General features: G+C 40.7%; 1 protein-coding gene across 4 annotated transcripts in view; it reads left to right on the top strand.

Annotated features, from left to right (window-relative positions):
• The first annotated feature begins 3,432 nt into the window (after positions 1-3,432).
• The window catches only part of PRRC2C (proline rich coiled-coil 2C), a 95,247-nt gene continuing 77,387 nt past the window's right edge, over positions 3,433-21,292 (top strand). For all 4 annotated transcript variants that reach the window (XM_040451708.1, XM_040451706.1, XM_040451707.1 and 1 more), the window contains exon 1: positions 3,433-3,624. The gene's annotated coding sequence lies outside the window, so the exon portion shown is untranslated. The remainder of the gene's footprint in view (positions 3,625-21,292) is intronic.

Here is a 21,292-nt window from a genome sequence, read left to right as displayed (position 1 = left end):
CTTTTTACTCCACATTCCCTCCAGTTATAGTTGTTTTTCTGTTATGGCGAAGTTCAAGTTCTGGAAATAATTGTTTATCTGTAGTCTCCACTCTCTCAGCATCTATGTCCTTTTCAGCTCACTATCTTATGACTTTCTGGCCTCATTAACTCCACCAAAACTTCTTGTAAAAGATACCAGTAACCTCCATGTTGCCAAACACAGTGGATGCTTCTGGCTCCTTCTTCATATGAGTTGACTTCTCAGCAGCATTTAACGTATGTGAGTGCTCACGCCATCTTGTAATCCCCTCCTCTCTTGGCTTCTGTGACATCATCATCTTCAGGTTTTCCAGTTCTCTGGCTTCTCCCCAGTTTTCTTTTCTAAGTTCTCTGCCTCCACCTGACCTTTACATATTGCTGTTCCGTAGAGCTGGTCATTTTTCCTTCTTTCCCTACTCTCTCCCTAGGGGATCTGACTTGCTTCCACCACTTTAAACACATGTCTATGAAATACATGTGTACACGTATGAAACCCACGTCTGTGAGACTCAACTCTCTCTCTCTGATGCTGACTTCCCCCCTGAACTCTCTAGATATGCGTGTCAACTGCATATTTGATCCACAGTTGGACATTACATGAACACCTCAAATTTAATATGTCCAAAATTTAATCTTTCCCAATCTTTCTCTTTCTTTCTTTCCTTTTCTTTCTTTCTTTCCTTTTCTTTCTTTCTTTCTTTCTTTCTTTCTTTCTTTCTTTCTTTCTTTCTTTCATGTTTATTCATGTTTGAGTGTGAGAGAGTGAGAGTGACAGAGGGGCAGTGAGAGAGGGATACACAGAATCCAAAGCAGGCTCCGAGCTCCAAGCTGTCAGCATAGATCCCAATGCGGAGCCTGAACTCATGAACTGCGAGATCATGACCTGAGCTGAAGTTGGACGCTTAACCGATTGAGCCACCCAGGTGCCCCTTTCCAATTTTTCTTTTTAAATTTAAAAAAAAATTATTTATTTATTTGTTTGTTTGTTTATTTATTTATTTTGAATGAGAGAAAGAGAGAGAGAGCATGTGTGTGCATGTGTGCATGTGCGTGCACTCATACACGCGAGCAGGGGAGGGGCAGAGAGAGAGGGAGACAATCTCTGGGATCAAGTTCCACCAGGAGCCTGATTTGGGACTCCAACCCACAAACCGTGAGATCCTGACCTGAACTGAAATTAAGAGTCGAACACTTAACTGACTGAGCTACCTGGGCTCAGCCCCAGTTTTTCTTTTTAATATTGCTCTACCAGCCAAATGGTTTTCCTCCCCTCTTCAACACCATAATCTCTATAAATGCTGCTGTCATTCACCCAGTTGCTCAAGCCGTCAATCTGTTGTCATTGATTCTTTTCTTCTTTCCCTACATGGAGAAGTGATCGTTTCCCACAAGCGAGTATATTTTTGCTCCAAAATATGTGCCAAATCTGTCTACTTCTCTCCAAGTTCACAGCCTCCATCTTAGTCCAGACCACTATCATTCTTCGCCACTGTAATTACTTCATTACTGCCTAGTAGAGCTCCTTGCTTCCCTTCTTGCCTCCCCACAATCTGTTTTTCACACTCTTCATTCAGCAGTTACTGGTGATCTCCTTAAAATGTAAAATCAGATCCTGTGGCTCCTTTTCTTAAAACCTTCAAATGGCTTTTCACTGCTCCTAGGTGACATTCTTTCTGAACTCCCTAACCTAGCTTCCTCTGAACCTGGCTTTCGACTCTCCTTCCAGTCTCATCTTGTTTGTGTCACTCTCTTAACTAAGTTCCAGACATACGTCTCTCCTAGTTTCTAGAACATTCCAAACTCTTTCCCAGATCAGGGCATTTGCAATTGCAGTTCACTTGGTCCAGAGCACTTTTCCACCTACTGTTTGCATTACTACTTCTTCTTGTCATTCAGGTCCCAGTTTCAGTGGCCCCTTTTCAGAAAAGTACTCAGGAACCACACTTTCTAAAATAAATTCCCCCTGCCCTTCTTCCTGGTTATTCTTTATCTTGATATCTTGTTTGTTTCTTTTGTTGCACATATCCAAACCTATTATTTGATCTGTATCACTAGACTGTTGCCTAGGACCAAGGTCTTTTTTTTTTTTTTTTTTTTTTTAAGTAGGCTTCATGTCCAGCAAGGAGCCCACCCAGGACTTGAACTCACCACGCTGAGATCAAGACCTGAGCTGAGATCAAGAATCGGTCGCTTAACTCACTGTGCCACCCAGGTGCCCCAGGGCCAATGTCTTAATTGTTCTATACCTTTATATCCCAGTACCTAGCATAGACAGTAGGTGCTCAATACATATTTGGTGAGTAAATAACACAAACTTGAGAAGTAGGTATTTTTATTTTTTGTGGAAGAATTTTTTTTTTAATTTTTAAAACATGTTATTGTGTTTTTTAACTGAAGTTGACACAGATAGAAGTAGGTATTGCCTCCATTTTACATGAGAAAACTGAATCAAAGAGATATTAAGTAACTTACCCATATGACATAGTTAGCAAAACATGTTTTTGTTTTATTCTAAAACCTAAAAAAATATGTAATGCTTTATGAAACTTAAATTAACACAATACCATATACAGTTACACACACACTATATACACTATATGTGTGCACATATTTATCATTTGTGTCTCATAACAATATTATGACTCACAAAGTTTTCATTACACATTAAAACTGATTTGTGATGATAAAATATGGAAATTATAGAAAGGCATACATAAAATCTTTTTTAAAAATCTGAATGCCCTAAGAAAACTATTGTTCACATTACCATTATTAACATCCAGAGTACATTTTTTATTTTTTTCAATGAATATGTGTATGTGTGTGTGTTTCTAGCATAGTTACAGCATAAATATATTAGGGCATAAGCATTTCCCTGATCATTAAGTATTAATCTGAATTTAATGGCTTCAGAATAGTCCATTATATGGATGTATCATAATGCATTTATTTATCTCTTGTCAACGGACAGCTTTTGGTATTATGAACACTATGTACTCATATTTCTGGAAAATATCAAGATACTGCCAAACACCAAGGTTAAAGATTATGCATAATGTACTGTTGATACGTAGTGCCAGACTGTCGGTTGAACCAATTCACACACGCATCCACCACTTACAAGAGTGCTGCCTTCCCTGAGGCCTATCAGTGTACAATCGTGGCCTCTTCCAGAATTCCTGGAGAGAGCTCCTGCAAATCCTTACCCCGCGGCGGGAACCCCGATTGCAGGAACTCCCTCCTTCCAGCAGGAGGCGCCGTCGCCTTCCGCCGGGGTTGGGCCGCCACGGAGGCCTCACGTGATCGGGCCGTCTCTGCGCCGGAGGGCGGTCTTGCGGAGATTTGCCTTACGTACGCCGCGGCATGACGTAGTACGTAGGGGCTGGCTAGCCGCCATCTTGCTTCTTTTTCTCGCTCGCTCTCTCCCTCTCGGGAAGCAGCGAAAGTGCTTTGGCGGTTTGTCCATCCGCAGCTTCGGCTTCCCCGGTCGGGTGGTCCTTCCATCCCCCCCGCCCCTCGCCTTCCCTTCCCCTTCCCTCGGTCAGAGCGCGGCAGAGACTCTCGAAGTGCGCAGACACACTCCGCTTGACACTCGCCCTGGCCGGTAAGGAAAGCGAGGGCGTAGGAGCTGTGATCAAAGCGGGCCCCATCGGCGTGGGCTGGCGGGGGGCCGCCTGGGGCGTGGGAGCGCACCCCGGCCCTGGCGGGCAGAGACTGGGGAGCCGCTGGGAGACGGCCTGGGGTCGAGCCATCCCCCGCTTTCTCTTTGGTTCTCATCATGTCTGTGTCTGGGGGAAGTCTCGGCCTCCTGGTCGGGGAGCGGGAAACCGGAGTCAGACCCGCCCCATGTGGTCTGCAGCGGGAGTTCCGGAGCCGTCGGTCTCTCTCCCACCCGGTCCCCGCTCAGGCCCCGCGGGGGGATTACTCGCGTAGCCGGCTAAACGAAGGGGGTTCCCGTCCTTGGGATAATGGCTTTTTTCCTAATGTGTGGGAAGCGTCCCCCAAACAGCTCAAGGGCTCATCTGGGGCCTTTACTGCCTACTTCTTTTCCGTGTGTAGTTAGGGTGGAATTTGCAGCGAGCACTGTGTGAGAGAGACCGGGCTAAAGACCTGACGCGGTGAGAGGCGCTTGGGGGAATCTGGACCAACCCTACTTCCGCTAGGGACGTGCAGCCCCAACTCCAGACGACGATTTGGTAGTCATTTCGTTCCCCAGGCCTCGCCATCCCCTGACCTGCGTAGTGAATCCCACTCTGCAGCTCTCTCTCTTTGAGATAGCGTTAATGTTACTGGTGTTACGGTAAAGGCCCCCCTTCAGGACTTGCAGAAAAGGGCATGGGGACCAATGGGAACACTGATAAATTGTTCCTTTGCCCGAGAGGAATGCGTCTAGTTCCTTTAAAGGGATGCATATTTGCTTTGACTTGATTTGAGATTTGTTTGAGATTTCCAACATGCCTGATGTTTGCTGGCTCCCGAAGCCGCCCGGATTTCTGCATTGGCTGATCTTCAGCCTAGGCTCGTAGATTCATACCTCGCTAGGGTCCTTGGAATTGTACGGTAGGCGGCTTGTGCTGGAAGGTTTTCCTTTGGAATGCACCAGAAAAATCAGCATTCTTGATCCAGTGCTTGATAGCTTCCTCCTGCAAATAACCACGATGGCGTGATACTTAAGCGCCCACCGAGCCTAACTCCAGCATTTGTTAAAAAGTAGATTTAACCTCCTCTGGTGGTGATTAAGATGCTACTCCGACTGGAGCCATTTTTAGGTGTGTGTCAGATGCACTGCAGCATCGTTTCTGGCCCACCTCAAATGCATTGATCCTCTAAGAAAATTAGGAATGGATTGACTTTGAATTTTGTCTTTGGCGTGTGGTCAGATAGTAATTTGATTTTTTATAGTGGGCTTGTCAGAATGCAGGCTTTTTACTTGTATATTTTGGTTTGGTGAGCTTACATATGTGGCTGTTTTCCCTCCACCATTAGTTGACCTTTTACTGTGTACTGGGCACAGTAACGAGCTCTTTACATACATTATCTTTTCTCATCTTACAGCCGGTACTTGAGGGAGGTGCTCTTATTATCATCCCCATTTTACAGATGAGATAAAATCAGAGATATTAATGTGACCAAGGTCACAGGCAGTTACCGTGTTGCGGTAGAGATTCAAACCCAGACTGTCTAAATCGAAAGGGGATGCTGTAAAGCCATCAAACTGCCTCCCTGTTTCTTGTAATTTTAGGAACTGTGGTAACTGAAGATGTAGCATTGTTAACCTAGTTTTTTCTTTTGCTTGATTTCAGTATAGAAACATTGTTGCACACAATGGTGAAAGTGTTGCAAGGTTAAAAAAAATGGTTGTAACTACTTTGGGGATGGGATAGAAGCTAATTTTTCTCCCCTTTTCTAGTAAAGGCCAGTTGGTTAAAACCCTTGACTAGGTAGTATGACATAATCTTTAAATTTTGAGATCTGGCCTATACTGTTGGTAGAATATTTCCTCATCTGTAAAATGGAGGTGATGATAATAGTACTTCCCTCCAAGGTTTGCCGCAGGATTAACAAAGATCATGTGTGTAAACGGCTTGTTACTGTGCTCAGGATACAGTAAAAGGCCAACTAATAGTAGACTGGCAGAATATTGGCATAAACAGTAAGTAATCTGTATATTCTTAGAATGGAGTATATATTCTTTGCGTATTTAAATAGTTTTTCTTTTTACACTTACATGCTAGATTTTGTTCTTTAAAGATTTCTTCATGCTCTACAGTCAGTAACCCTGGGTTCAGTATGTTGAGCACAGCTGAAAATACAGAAGTTCTGATTCATTCCCTCCCTTACCCTTAATGCCACCCCACCACCTGTATTGGTAAAATGTCTTTGAAGATAATATTATATCCCCCTCTCCCCCCAAGTGGTTTCCTCTTGCCCCCCCCTTCAATTTGTAAGCCAGTTGAGTAACTTCTGTTTCAGATGCTGTTTATGCCAAATTTGTGTAAGACAAGGATTGATGATTGATAAAATGTTACACAAATTGGTACAAATCCTGTTCTTACAGTGAAGGAGATCCAGAAGTTGTGTCTCACTGAGTTATGACTAATACACTTTCAGCAAAGTGAGAATCAGTTTATGAATAGGGTAACGCAATGATAGCTTATCTCCGTCTATGTTAACTGTTAACTGTTGTTTAGAAGCTTGAGAATTACTGTTAGTTTTCTGAGTCATAACATTTTAAATTTCTCAATAAAGCCTTTGATGCGTCAGTCAGGACATCTTTGTGGGTGAAAATATTCTCGAGAGGGTAACTTCAATGTATTTTCTGTAGTGTTTTTTCCCAGTCCCAGAAAGGTTAAATATAAACTGATCTTTTCACCAGTTACATTAGTCGTCATTTTGCTCTAGATTAACAGAATGCCAGTCATGTTTTAGGGCCTGTATGTGTACATGTTTGCCAGCAAATCAGATCAAACAATTACTGAATTTCAACAGTTGTCTAGTTGGCAGACAAAAACTTTTATATGGTTAGTATACGTAGAGTCAACACAAGATAGCAATAAAATTATTACTGTCAATGTGATGTAATGTTCTCACCCCTAGGTGCTCTGCCTTAAGGGAGGATGGGATGTAGTTAACATTTGTGGAGCACATCTAGTATAAAAAAAAAAAAACACTTGGGTATTATTTATGTAGCATATTATGTAGTAATTTTCTTTTTACCTGTCTGTGTTCCAATATTAGTGTGTTTTCCTTTACTAGACTGTTTCCATATCTTCCACACCTTGTATGGTGGTTGGCATATACCTAGGTTTTATTATTGAGTGAATGAGATTAGAAAATAGAAGACTAGACCCACCAAGATTCAACTGACAGATATCTTAGTAGAGCAAAATAGTACCCTGTCATTCCCTCCCCCCACCCACCTCTCCATTAGAATAGCATAAGATGCTTTCACATAGCTTATGTTTATGTACTGTGCGTTGTGAGATTTGTTTGCATCCGATTTTCCTTTCTAAAATTTAGATTTATTCAACAAACGTTAAAGATTCTTTTAATTTTGTAAGGCATAGTGAGTCAGAGGAATACGGCTTTTGGTTCCTACTGCCAAGATGCTCACGGTTTTAAGGATTAATGTTAAAAGTTGACATGTGATCTTTGGATTTATACCAGAAGATAAAAATAAAGACATACACGCAGAAAAGGGAAATTTGGGGCAGAAAATCCATATATGAACATTGTCTATGATATAGATCAGGTGCCTAGTTGATTACAAGTGAAGGCATGATGGCCAAGAGAGATCAAGAATAATTGCAATTACTGGGGCGCCTGGGTGGCTCAGTCGGTTGAGCGTCCAACTTCAGCTCAGGTCATGATCTCACTGTTCGTGAGTTTGAGCCCCATGTTGGGCCCTGTGCAGACAGCTCAGAGCCTGGATGGATGGAGCCTGCTTCAGATTCTGTGTCTACCTCTCTCTTTGCTCCTCCTCCACTTGCACTCTGTCTCTCTAAAAAAAAAAAAAAACAACAACCAAATACTAAAAAAGAAATTAAAAAAAAAGAATAATAGCAATTATTGATATTTGTTGAGCACTTTCCATGCTAAGCACTGAGTTAAGGTAATTTTGTAGATTATCTTTTTTGATCTATACAGTAAGCCTAGGAGGTAGATTATTTTGTCCTTGTTACACAACTAGTAAACTGGGATTTAAAGAGGTTTAAGTAATTCTTTCAAAGTTACTTAGTATATGGGATTCAAATCATTGACCCAGAGCCTAAGTGTGTAACTTCCATACAACATGGATTTCCCAGTGGCCAGTATTTCCCAACCTTAAGACATTCATGTCTTTTAAGATCTTCAAACCTTCTGTTTTAATATTTTCTTTAATTCAAGTTACTGTCTTTTAAATAAGTGAATTTATTTTTTTAAGTGCACTTATTTTGAGAGAAACAGAGAGTGAGCAGGGGAGGGGCTGAACGAGATGGGGACAGGATCCCAAGCAGGCTCTGTGCTGACAGCAGAGAGCCCAATGCGGGGCTCGGACTCACAAACTGAGATCATGACCTGAGCCGAACGAAGTTGGACGCTCATCCAGCTGAGCCGCCCAGGCACCCCTAAGTAAGTGAATTTAAAAGAATATACATGATTACTTGGTGTTAGTTTTTTCCCCCCTTCAACATGTTTCAAAATAAACATTTTTTAAAGTTGATTTTTATTTATTTTTAATGTTTATTTATTTATTTTGAGAGCGAGAACAAGTGGGGAGCAGGGGAGGGGTGGAGAGAGAGAACCCCAAGCAGGCCCCACATTGAGCACGGAGCCCACCTCAGGGGTTGATTTTATGAACTGTGAGATCATGACGTGAGCTGAAATCAAGAGGCGGATGCTTAACTGACTGAGCCACCCGGGTGCCCCCAAATAAACACAATTTTAAATATTCCTCTACGGACCATTTAAAATCATCTAATACACCATTAGTAGTCTTGTATTCCACTGTTCAGGACATAACCACAAAACTGAGCCTGGCTGGCTCAGTTGGTAGAGCTTACAGTTCTTGATCGGGGTTGTGAGTTTGAGCCCCATGTTGGGTGTAGAGAATACTTAAAAATCTTAAAAAAAAAAAAAAAAAAAAAAAGAAAAGAAAAACAAGAAATGAATGCTGGATAGGATTAGGCAACAGTTAGAAGTAATGAAGGCGAGAAGTGATGAAAGTCTAGGATGGAATGGATTCATCACAGGGAATGGCAGCATTACAGGAGAAGAGATCTAAATTAGAGCCTTGACTATGTCCTTGGGGCAACCATTTCCATTATAAACTGCAAAGTGGAGGTATTTGCTTAAGACTGAAATGTAGCAAGATACCGAAGACAATCTGTGGGAAGAGAAGGAAGGCAAGAATGAATAAGTGAGGAAGTCACCACAGAAATCAGGGTGGATTTAGAATAATCTAAAAAAGGGGATTATTACAGCCAAATGGAGCAGAGTTCAGAAAAATATAAGTGGCCTTTGGATTTGGCTGAGAGATCTTTGGTGACCCTAAAAGAATTTAGATCGAGTAATGAGAGTGAAAGGTTAAGCAGGGAGGAATAAGTAGTGAGACTTCTTGATTTTTAGGTGACTTGAATGCTCAATATGAGCTCTGTACTGTGAGTTAAAACACCTAGTTTTAGTCCTTTTGTCACCTACGTTTTGTCCTTTGTGCCTGCTGTTAACTTGAGAGGCAAGTAACATGGCTTCTTCAAATTTTAGGTACAGGTATTCCCCGCTTTTTGGAAGTTTGTAATATCCCACTTTGCTTTTATGAAAGACATACATTAGTACCCGCTTTTGCTAACCGGAAGAACTTTTTTTTACTTTTTTTATTTTTGAGAGAGACAGAGCAGAAGCGGGGTGGGGGGGGCGGGTCAGAGAGAGAGGGGGACACAGAATCTAAAGCACGCTCCAGGCTCTGAGCTGTCAGCACAGAGCCCATCGCGGGGCTCAAACTCACTATGAGCTGTGAGATCATGACCTGAGCCGAGGTTGGACGTTTAACCAACTGGGCCACCCAGGCACCCTGAAAGAATTCTGAAGAAGATTTTCACTTTTACAGAAAGCAAAAAGTGACAATAGCATTCAGTGGTGAGCCATTATAGAGGCAGTGAGAGTGATGCCACCAATGTCCTTCAGGAACTACGTAGCATCGGGACATGGCTTTGAACTGTGTTTGTCAACATCTGTACTTTATTTTTGTGTGTGTGTGAATTTGTTAGCAGGATGGCTCCTAAGGGATCAGAAAAGCCTAAGAGAGGTTATTTGTTGGGTCTGGGAATGCTACAAAAATTTTTCCATATGAGTTAATGGTAATTGTTTCTTTGCTGTAGCCATTTCAGCTTACGCAAGGTTTCAGAGGAAAGCTTTGCTCTTTCATAGCAGGGGAAACCTGTATATTCATCTGTGAAATAAAATCTCCATTTCACCTATCTCAGAGGATTGTTGCAAAGATCACATTAAATGTGTTTCCATGTGTCTTTTGAATTTAATATTCTTTGATATTACATGAGCATTCACCATACTTAAACAGAAAAGAGAACCATGAAAAATAGAAAGTTAAAAAAGGTAAAGGGAGGATAGGTTTTCTGATGTTGAGAGATCCCCTCCAAATATTTGAGTGTGCAAGGTAAGGGATGGATGCATATGTAGCTGGAGAATGGGTGGCTAGAGAAGTTAATAATTGACTTTTCTTCCCTCTTTCCTAGTGAATGATCTGAAAGTATAGGGCTGCTTTATGTGGTTGTGCCGTTTGTGCACTGCACAAATGTGCTGGGCTGAAGGAGACAACAAGGACTGAAATCTCTAGGCTCTGCTTTCAGAGTCCTGTGCTCTGGCTAGGCCTCCCAGGAGTAATCGTGCTTTCACTCCTCCCCTCTCTCCCCGTGCATCACCACCTCACCCAGAGGAGTACCTGTTTCTCCCCAGAAGCATATGTTTTTCTGTTTGCACAAAGGCCCCGTGGAGGCCAGTGGATGCTCTGAAAAGGTCCTGAAAAGATCTATTCAGGATACATTGAGAACAGAATAAAAAACAATCGGGAGAAATGGTCACCAAGAGACAAAAAGCTTAGAACTTTTTAAGATGGGTTAAGTAGTTGGGCAAGTACTCATCCACTTTATCCAGTGTATTTTAAAGGTGAGTATTGTAGCTTATTAAATGTTTCCAGTAACTGGGAAACAAACTATATATGTGGATTTTAACTGAAGAAGCCACAATGTAGGAGGTATAAAATTAACTTCTGAAGGTTAGGAAGATGAAAGAGTCCATTTACTTTAAAATTTTAAAATTTTATTAATGTTTGCTTTATTTATTTATTTATACATACATACATACATACCAAGCATGAGCACGAGTAGGAGAAGGACAGAGAGAGAGGGAGACACAGAATCAGAAACAGGCTCCAGGCTCTGAGCTGTCAGTGCAGAGCCCGACACAAGGCTTGAACTCATGAACCTTGAGATCATGACCTGAGCGGAAGTCAGACGCTTAACTGACTGAGCCACCCAAGTGCCCTGAGAAATTTTGTTTTTAAAGGAAAGAGGTGTTATTGAAATGAGGCTTTTGACAGAGTAGAGATTGGTTATATTGTTGTATGAGTTTTTGAAATTCAGATAAAAATTGGATCTTTTGGTGTACCACTGTGAGTTTTAATATGTGTGGAGCCATGTAGCTTGCATCAAGAATTAGGATACAGAATGTAGAAAGATGAAATATCTCCCAACCCTAGATCCAGAGTCTTTGGACTCTTTGGATATTGGGGGGAGAGAAAGTATCTCTCCTGCTGAAGAAAGAGCTGTTGAATAAGGATTAAAAATTAGGCACCTCCAGCTGCCTCAGTTGGAAGAGCATGTGACTCTTAATACATGGGGTTGTGAATTGGAGCCCCACGATAGGTGTAGAGATTTTAAAGAAAGGAAGAGAGAGAGGAAGGAAGGGAGAAAGAAGAAGAGGAACAGAACAGAAAAGTCAGTAATAGCCTACAAGTGCTGATTGCTTGGTTTCCTGACCAGAAAATTTTTTTATTGTGTAGTTATATTTATGACAGATTGGAAACATGGGAAGAATAAAGTTAGTAGGAGAAAGATGCGTAGGCTTCCATGTCTCAAGATACACGTTTTAATGGTGGAGGAGTGGAGCCAGTGCTTGGCAGGGAGGGGTGCTAACTGGTTCTCTACACTTACAAATTTAAACTTGAAATTTCAACCCTTATGGTGCCATTTCGTTGAAGTTTAGGATAGTTCATGATGTCAAATGAACATCTTTAAGAGAATGCTTCTCTTTTTCTCCTATAACATCCAACAGACTTGCTTGCAAAAAAGTTAATTAAGAAGCTTTTATGCTTTGGTTTTTATTTGTAATGTGTACGTTTTGAAAACACTGTTACCCATTTATTAAGTGCCAGACACCATTTTCAGAGCTTTATACGCACTTTGTTAATTAAATCTCACAGTAGACTATAGAGGATATAGCCCACAGATGAGGAAATAAAGTTCAGAATTATATTTAATGACTAGGGAAATGCTTATCCAATAATATGCATATGCCACAGTTATGCTATGAAAACACCTAGCTACCAAATGTTAGAGTTGGGATTTAAACCAAATCAGTTTTGTTTTTTAACCAAATCAGTTTTAAGAGAAGTAGTTGTGTGGTACGAGCACTTTAAAAATATTATAAGTTGTCAGAAAGAGTGATCTGGGAATCACTTCATTGAGTAAATGGTAGATGTGCAGATTTATAACTTTGCTAGAACAGTAATTTGTGGTACAGAAGATTCAATAGCTGCGTATCTTTTCTAATTCTTAGGGCATTCTGCCCTAGAAACTTAATTCACGTGTTTCAGTTTCTAAGAACAGCCTGAGCCCTTCTACCATTCTGATTAGAACTCCCAACAGATTTATTTATATTACACTTTGTTTTTAAAAATGATCATTTTTAATGCTGTAGTGCTATTTGTAGTAGAGGCACTCAACATATGGTAGTATTCTTAGCTTTTCTATGATAGCTGCAAATGTGATCTTAAAAATATTTGATGTCACTCTAACTTTAGGATCACTAAGTGGTTATAACAATTGGAGATGGAAATGAACTTAGAAGTTGACTAGTTCAACTTCTTACCCAGAGCAAGACCCTTTTATTTTAAGTGGAAAATTTAGTTTAAAATTTTATAGACAGAATGCTGTCTTCTGGAGTTAATACATCCCGTCTTTGTCAGCTCCAGCTGCCATGAGAAAATACCATAGATTAGATGGCTTAACAGAAATTTATCACAGTTCTGGAGGCTGAAGACCAAGCATAATCAGGCTCTGACGAGGTCTCCCTTCCTGCCCCGCACACAGCCGCCTTCTAGCTGTGTGTCTCCATGTGGCTGGGAGAGTGCCTTGGTGTCTCCTCCTGGAAGAGCTTAATTCCGTTATGAGGCCCCACCCTCATCACCTCAGCAAACCCTGATTATCTCCCACAGGCCCTGTATCTCCACATACCATCTGTCAAGTTGGGAGTTAGGGCTTCAATGTAAGAATTCTGAGAGGGGAAACAGTTCTGTACAGAGTGCCCCCCCCCTTATTTACGATCTTTTGTACACTGATTCTTAGACTTTTTACGTTATGTTATTATACTTCAAAATGACGTTTTTACAACAGATGGAATGTGTTTGTTGATAGTTATTACTGTATTTTGTTACTGTAATTTTTTATCCTTGATATTTTATTCTGTACTGTAATGGAGTAAATTTGGAAATAAAAACTTGAGTCTTTAGAATCTCTTAGCCTAAAATAACATTTATCATTACATTTTAAAGGTTTGATGTTTATCTCTGTTATAATGAAAATTGAATTATGATTCTCACGTGGTGAGGTTATCTTGGGCGTTCGCTTTTGGCATCAAGCTTCGACTTAATCTTGGCCTTATCTCTCCCCATCTAGGAGTTTTGGGTAGGTTATTTTTACTTGTTTAAAGTTGTTTCTTCATTGATAAATTTTGGTAACTTGAGCTCTGAGCTCTTATTCCCAATTTGGTGTTTTTACATCTCTAGAGCTCAGATTTAAAAAAAAAAAAAAAAGCTTCAAGAGACATTACTACATTAGAACATCTAGAACTTAACATCCCTCTTCGTGTTAGAAGTGGGAGATGTAAATATGAAAGATTACTCAAGGTTTTTTTTTTTTAATGTTTATTTATTTTTGAGACAGACTGACAGAGCGTGAGGGGGAGGGGCAGAGAGACAGAGGAATTGAAGCGGGCTCCAGGCTCCAAGCTGTTAGCATAGAGCTCAACTTGGAGCTCGAATTCACGAACTTCGAGATCATGATCTGAGCTGAAGTCAGATGCTTAACCAGCTGAGCCACCCAGGTGCCCCGATTACTCAAGGTTTTAAATCTAGAGGTCAGGGAAAGTGGTTATGTGAAGCTGGGGAGAAGAACGTATTTGGGAGAGCAGAAGAGCTTTTTTTGTTTCCCTTTTTTCTTTTGGAATAATTTTAATCTCACAGAAAAGTTGTAAAAGTAGCATGAAGAATTCTGTATTCCTTCATTCCTATTCCCTGGTTGTTTGCTGTTCTAAATCCTGTCATCACCTGAAACCTTAAATTCCAATCACAAGCTCTTAATGCTTTCTCACTCAGGTAGTACATTTTCTCCTCTTGTTTTTATTAAATGAACAAAGCAATGCTTGTAAGCTTGATTCAGTAAGCATTTAATAATTACTATTTGGGGGGCTTTTAATCAGTCGTTAAAATTGGCATTTCCTTCTGCTTTCCTCCTTATCCTCTTCCACCTTCTACTTCACTCTCTGGCTTAGGCTTCCGTGAAATGTTACTCTGACCATTTTCCTGGCAGTGTCTTCCTCTCCCTTGCTTTTCTTTACACGTGTCTGGCACAGCTCTAGTTCCTTTTCGTTCCAGCTGCTGTGTGTTTCCCTCCACTTCCCACTCCTGGATGTGCTGCTGGACGTTAATAATGAGAGTCTTCAAACTGCTCAGGCTTGGGAAGACCATTCTATAGCCCCAGTTGCCAGCTTCTCCTGGGGTGTCAGCACTGATTGTCACTGCATCGTTTGCCTGGTTGTCTGTCTTCGCTCCCAGTTCTTTGGAAGCCTTTTCCAACCCTCTTACGTTTCCTGTTATCTCCACTCAGTTGATGAGGACACCATGCCTTTTTCATTTGTTCCTAGTAGTGCCTAATAGTGGTACAGTAGGCGCTGGGTAAATATTTGTATTAGTGAACAGGGGAATCAAGCATTTTGAGTTGTAGTTCTGTCAAGAAACTTAAGTAAAGACATTTGTTCTACAATTAAAAATGTGTGCGTGCAGATTGTAGTTTGTTTTGTAATTTTTAAAAATAATTTTTTTTAACATTTATTTTTTGAGAGACAGAGAGAGACTGAGCACGAGCAGGGGAGGTGCAGAGAGAGGGAGACACAGAATCGGAAGCAGGCTCCAGGCTCTGCGCTGTCAGCACAGAGCCCGACGCGGGGCTCAAACTCATGAACCGTGAGATCATGACCTGGGCCGAAGTCGGTCGCCCAAACGACTGAGCCACCCAGGTGCCCCTGTTTTGTAATTTTTAAGTAATCTCTACACCCAGTGTGGTGATCAAACTTAGAAGCCCAAGATCAAGAGTTGCCACACTCCATCCACCAACTGAGCCAGCCAGGCTCCCGCTAAAGATTGTAGTTTGGGGGCGCCTGGGTGGCGCAGTCGGTTGAGCGTCCAACTTCAGCCAGGTCACGATCTCGCGGTCCGTGAGTTTGAGCCCCGCGTCGGGCTCTGGGCTGATGGCTCAGAGCCTGGAGCCTGTTTCCGATTCTGTGTCTCCCTCTCTCTCTGCCCCTCCCCCATTCATGCTCTGTCTCTCTCTGTCCCAAAAATAAATAAACGTTAAAAAAAAAAAAATAATAAAAAAAAAAAAAAAAAAAATCGATTGTAGTTTGAAGGAGAGTTTTGATAATTATCCTTACCGAAGCAGTGAACAGTAGATGAGATGGCCAGCTGGAAAGCGCATAGAGAGAGCTGGTAAAGAGAGATGGCAAAAGCATGTTACCATTTATGTAGGGAAATAGGAAAAAGAGAGACAAAACTGTCAGTCATAGAGACCAAAGAAATTGGTTTATATAGAATCTTTTTACTTTTTATATTTGTATGTGATACCTATTACTTATTACTTAGTAGAGATTCTTCCTTTATTTTTTTAATAAAACATATGTTGTGTGTATATAGTATGGTTATTTGGAAGTGGCTGCAGGTTCTTTTTAATGTTAACTATTTAAATCAGTGGGACATTGTACTTCATTTTCCAGAGGAACTAAATTCTCACCGTAAGATTGATGAGGAAAGAGAGGTAAACAGAGCTTGGATACTTAGAAGCCCATGGTGGTCAGAAAGATGATTGGCATTTAGTTGAATTTAACAAATTAGCAATTTGTGAAAGTATGGGTTTTTTCGAACATACTAGATTTTTAAAAATCATTATTTATTTTGAGATGGGGGGGTCAGGGCAGAGAGAGAAGGGGACAGAGGATCTGAAGCAGGCTCTGTGCTGACAGAGAACCTGATGCAGGGCTCGAACTCACAAACCATGAGATCATGACTTGAACCAAAGTTGGACCCTTAACCCGCTGAGCCACCCAGGCGCCACTGAAATATGCTAGATTTTAAATGTCACTAAAAATAATGTTTTTTTGTACTGAATACTTGTAAATCCTTATGTAATGGTGAATAGCCTTAGAATCTTACACTTTCTGAGACTGAAGGAATCTAAGGGATCATAGCTAATCAATTTTGCCTTGATGTGGAAACCTTTTGCAGATTTTTTTTCAAATAATTTTCAACCTATGATGGTTGTCCTTCATAAAAACCATCTTTTTTTGTTACCAGTGTTGAGTGTCATCCTTTCATTTTGAAAGGTTGGTGTTTATATTGTGATAAACTACTGCCTTCCAAATTTCCCTTAGACCATTTATTTGGAAGCAGTCTGTTTGCTTTTATTATATATATATATTTGTAGGCTCCATGCTCAGCGTGAGGCTTGAACTCATGACCCCAATATCAAGAACTGCACACTCTGGGGTGCCTGGGTGGCTTTCCTTGGCTTTCAGGTCTTGATCCCAGGGTGGTGGGATCAGCCCTGAGTCCCTGCGTAGGGCTCATGCTGTGTGTGGAGCATTCTTGGAATTCATTCTCTCTCTCTCTCTCTCTCTCTCTCTCTCTCTGTCTCTCTCTCTGTCTCTGTCTCACATTAAAAAAAAGGGTACCTGGATGGCTCAGTTGATTAAGTGTCCAACTCTTGATTTTGGCTCAGATCGTGATCTCATGGCTCAAAGTTTCAAGTCCTGTGTAGGGCTCTGTGCTGACCATGTAGCCTGCTTGAGAATCTGTCTCCCTCTCTCTGCCCCTCCTTCACTTGAGCACCCTTGCTCTCTCTCTCATAAGTAAACTTTAAAAAATAAAATTAAAATAATTTTTTTGAAAAAGTAGCATGCTCTACTGACTGAAACAGCCAGGTGCCCCACAGTCTATTTGCTTTTGAAATACTAGCTTTTTTTTCCTTCTTCACTTATTTCATCTTAACACTTTTTTGCAAAAAAAAAAAAAAAAATTTGTTTACAAGGTGATATGTATATTCATTGTTTAAATCTTGAAAACGTAAATGCACGTGTTTTGGTGTATCTAATTTTGGTGAAAAATGTTAGTTTCTGACCATGATTGCTCAGAGTCCTAGAACCTTGAATTTAGAAATATGATCACTGGGGCGCCTGGGTGGCTCAGTTGGTTAAGTGTCCAACTCTTGGTACCGGCTCAGGTCATGGTCTCACGATTCGTGAGTTTGAGCCCTGCACTTTCCTTTGGTGCAGGGCCTGCTTGGGATTCTTTCTCTCACTCACTTTCTGCCCCTTCCTCACGCACGTGCATGTTCTCTCCCTCTCACTCTCTCTCAAACTAAAAAAAATAAACTTAAAAAAAAAAAAAAGATTACTTTCTCTTCCCTTAAAGAGGGGTGTACTATTATTCAGTAGGCTTTTTTTTTTTTTAATATTTATTTATTATTGAGAAAGAGCGCAAGTGAGCCGTGGAGGGGAAGAGAGAGAGGGAGACACAGAATCCGAAGCAGGCTCCAGGCTCTGAGCTGTCAGCACAGAGCCCGATGCGGAACTCGAACTCAGGAACTGCAAGATCATGGCATGAGCCGAAGTTGGATGCTCAACTGACTGAGCCACCCAGGCGCCCCTCATAGGCTTTGTTTTCGTAGACTGACCCTGAGTGATCGGTTGGGCAGCACATATACTAAAATTGGACACATAACAGAGATTAGCCTGGCCCCTTGCAAGGATGATGTGTTACAGGCCTTAATGATTCACTTTTGTAGGTACATCGTAAGCAAGATAGTAATGTTAAAAAAAAAATACATTCTTAATGGCATGCAAATAACAAAAAGTTTTTTAAAACTAAAAAGACTATATAGTGCCTTTATAGAGGCTATAGTTCCTTTGTAACTGTGACAATATAGTTTTTGAAGTCAGAATCTGGCAGATTGAAAAGAAATGCACCTGTTGAGCTTACTGTTTCAAGGGTTTTTAAATTACTAATTGTGTAAATTGTATTGTTCTGTTACTGAAGGTGTGGATCTGCTGAATGCAGCCCTGGGTTTACTCAGCAGTTGAGATTTTTTATTAATTTTCTTCCAGTGGCTCTTCATGACGTTTAGATTAAATTGGACAATAGTTCTATCCTAGTCTCCTAGGCTCTGCAAAATCTGACTTCTGCTGCCTACTCTGACTTCTTCTCCTGCCTCTCTCCCTCAGACATGAACCCACTTATCCCAGATCAAAATTAGTTTTATCCCCCCAGTGGTTCTCAACTGTGGCTATACTTGCATACCTTGGGATATTGTGGGTTCAGTTCCAGACCAGTGTAATAAGGTAAATACCGCAATAAAGCAAATCAAATGAAAATTTTTTTGGTTTCCCAGTGCATGTGAAAATTATGTTTATACTGTATTGTAGTCTATTAAGTGTGCAATAGCAGTATGTTTTATAAAAACAGTGTATATACTTTAATGAAAAATTACTGTATTGATAAAAAAAAATGCTAACCATCATCTTAGCTTTCAGTGAGTCGTAATCTTTTTGCTCATGGAGGATCTTGCCTTGATGTTACTGACTGATGAGGGTGGTAGTAGCTGAAGGTTGGGGGGCTGTTGCAGTTTCTTAAAATAAGACAGCAGTGAAGTTTGCCACATCAATTGAATTGGTATTCTCTGTCTGCCCATCCCCGGATCATGTTCTCTCTCTCCCAAAATAAATAAATAAACTTAAAAAAAATTAGAGTCAGTCTTCTCAAACCCTGCCACTGTTTTATCAGCTAAGTTTATGTAATATTCTGAATCCTTTATTGTCGTTTCAGCATCTTCACCAGGAGTAGAATCCATCTCAAGAAACACTTTCTTTGCTCATCCCTAAGAAGCAACTCCTCATCCATTTAAGTTTGATGCGGAGATTGCAGCAATTTAGTTCCATCTTCGGGCTCCACTTCTCATTCAGTTCTCTTGCTGTTTCCACCACATCTGCAGTTACTTCCCCCACTCAAGTCTTCAGCCCCTCCAGGTCATCCACAGGGGTTGGAATCAACTTCTTCCAAACTCCTTTTAGTGTTGATATTATGTGTGACCTCATGTATCTAGTCTCCAATTTTTAGCCACAGCTGCATCTTGTGCCTAGGCTGTTGCAGTCTATGATGTTTCCACCTTGTACCTTTGGCTCTCCACAATCCATTCTCCACATTGTAGCCAGGATATTTTTAAAACCGAAGAGGGGCGCCTGGGTGGCGCAGTCGGTTAAGCGTCCGACTTCAGCCAGGTCACGATCTCGCGGTCCGTGAGTTCGAGCCCCGCGTCGGGCTCTGGGCTGATGGCTCAGAGCCTGGAGCCTGTTTCCGATTCTGTGTCTTCCTCTCTCTCTGCCCCTCCCCCGTTCATGCTCTGTCTCTCTCTGTCCCAAAAATAAATAAACGTTGAAAAAAAAAATAAAAAAAAAAAACCGAAGACACGTCTCTGTTCAGAATCAAATGGTTTCACATTACTTTAAAGATAACATTTAAAATTCTAATAGACTTTCTCATGCAAACTTCTCTTTCCCTTTCAACTCTCTTTGTTACTAGTTTCTACTTATTCAGCTTTTATGTTTTCAAACATGATAAGCATGTCAGGACCTTAGGGCCTTTGTATTTGCTTTTTCTTCATCCTTGAAGCAGGCTCCTTCCCCATTAGATCCAAATCAGAAGCGTTTCCCTCAGGGAGGCCTTTGGCGATCAACTAGTAGTTCCACTGTGTCTTACTTTCTCATATTATCCTGTGTGGTTTCATTCGTAGCATTTGTTATTGTCTGAAATGATCATATTTATCTATCCTTTCACTCACCACAAAGACCCCTGAGAGCAGATTCTAATGTGCTGTCAAATAATTCTTTAACGCAGGGTTGCGAAGACTTTCTCCCTTGTTTTAAGTTTTTACATTTTGTCTATGCCCCCTTTTTTAAAAATTGGGATACAATTAACATATCACGTTGTAGAAGTTTGAGGTGTGTGTGTTGACTTGATGTCATGCATTTCTGTACTGCCAGATGATTATTACTGTAACATTAGTTGATGTTCTTTTCATCACATAGTTATTTTTTTGTGTAGAGAGAACATTTAAATTCTTCTCTCTTACCAACTTTGGTGTATATAATGTATCATTTTTACTGTAACCATAATGCTGTTCATTAGATCTCCAGAATGCTCATGTCTTCTAACTTCAGTTTGTACTCTTTGCTATGGTCCATTTTGAGTTGTTTGTATATGGTAGGAGGTATGGATTAGAATTCATTTTTTGTATATTATGTATACCTAATTGCTCTACCACCACTCGTTGAGAAGATTGTACTTTATCCACTGCATTTTCTTCACATTTGTAAAAAATCAGATGCCTGTGTATATTTATATTTCTGCACTCTGTACTGTTTCATTGATCAGTCTTTTTTAGGCCAATACCACACTGTGTTCATGGCTGTTTGATAAGTACTGAAATCAGGTGACCAATGTCTTGGTCTTCCAACTTTCTTTTTAAAGCTCTTTTGATTATTCTAGGTCCTGTTTATATTTCTTTATAAGTTTTAGAACCAGCTTGACAAATTCTACCACTCTCTCCCCCTGAAATTCCTTCTTTGATTTTGTTTGGGATTTCTTTGAATCTGTAGATCAATTTGGCAAGGAATCGCATCTTATATATTGGGTCTTCTGATCCATGCACAGGGCATAGCATCATGTATCTAGGTCTTCTTCGATGATTTGTAGTTTTATCTTTTTAAAAAAAGATTTTTTTTTAATGTTGATTTTTTTTGAGAGAGACAGAGACAGAGTGCGAGGAGGGAGGGGGGCAGAGAGAGAGGTAGAGAAAGAATCCCAACCGGGCTACGCACTGTCAACACAGAGGACTTGATCACAGGAACCCGAACCTGTGAGACAACCAGGGGGCCCTACAACAGATTTTTATATATTGATCTTGTGTCTTATGTGCAACCTTGGTAGACTCTTTTTTAGTTCTAATAGCTTTTTCTAGAACCTGTTAGGTTTTCTGCAAATATGATCAGTTCAGCAAAATCAGGAGTTTTATTTCATCCCTCCCATTCTGAATTCCTTTTGTTTCTTTTTCTTCTTATTGCACTGGCTAGAACTTCTAGTACAGTGTTGGACAGAAGGAGAGAATTGATATCTT

Source organism: Herpailurus yagouaroundi, unplaced genomic scaffold, assembly GCF_014898765.1.
Source record: "Herpailurus yagouaroundi ecotype Mexico unplaced genomic scaffold, PumYag 205, whole genome shotgun sequence".
Classification (NCBI taxonomy): Eukaryota; Metazoa; Chordata; class Mammalia; order Carnivora; family Felidae; genus Herpailurus; species Herpailurus yagouaroundi.
Note: the sequence above shows the minus strand (reverse complement) of the source record. Positions and strands in the feature narration are given on the sequence as shown.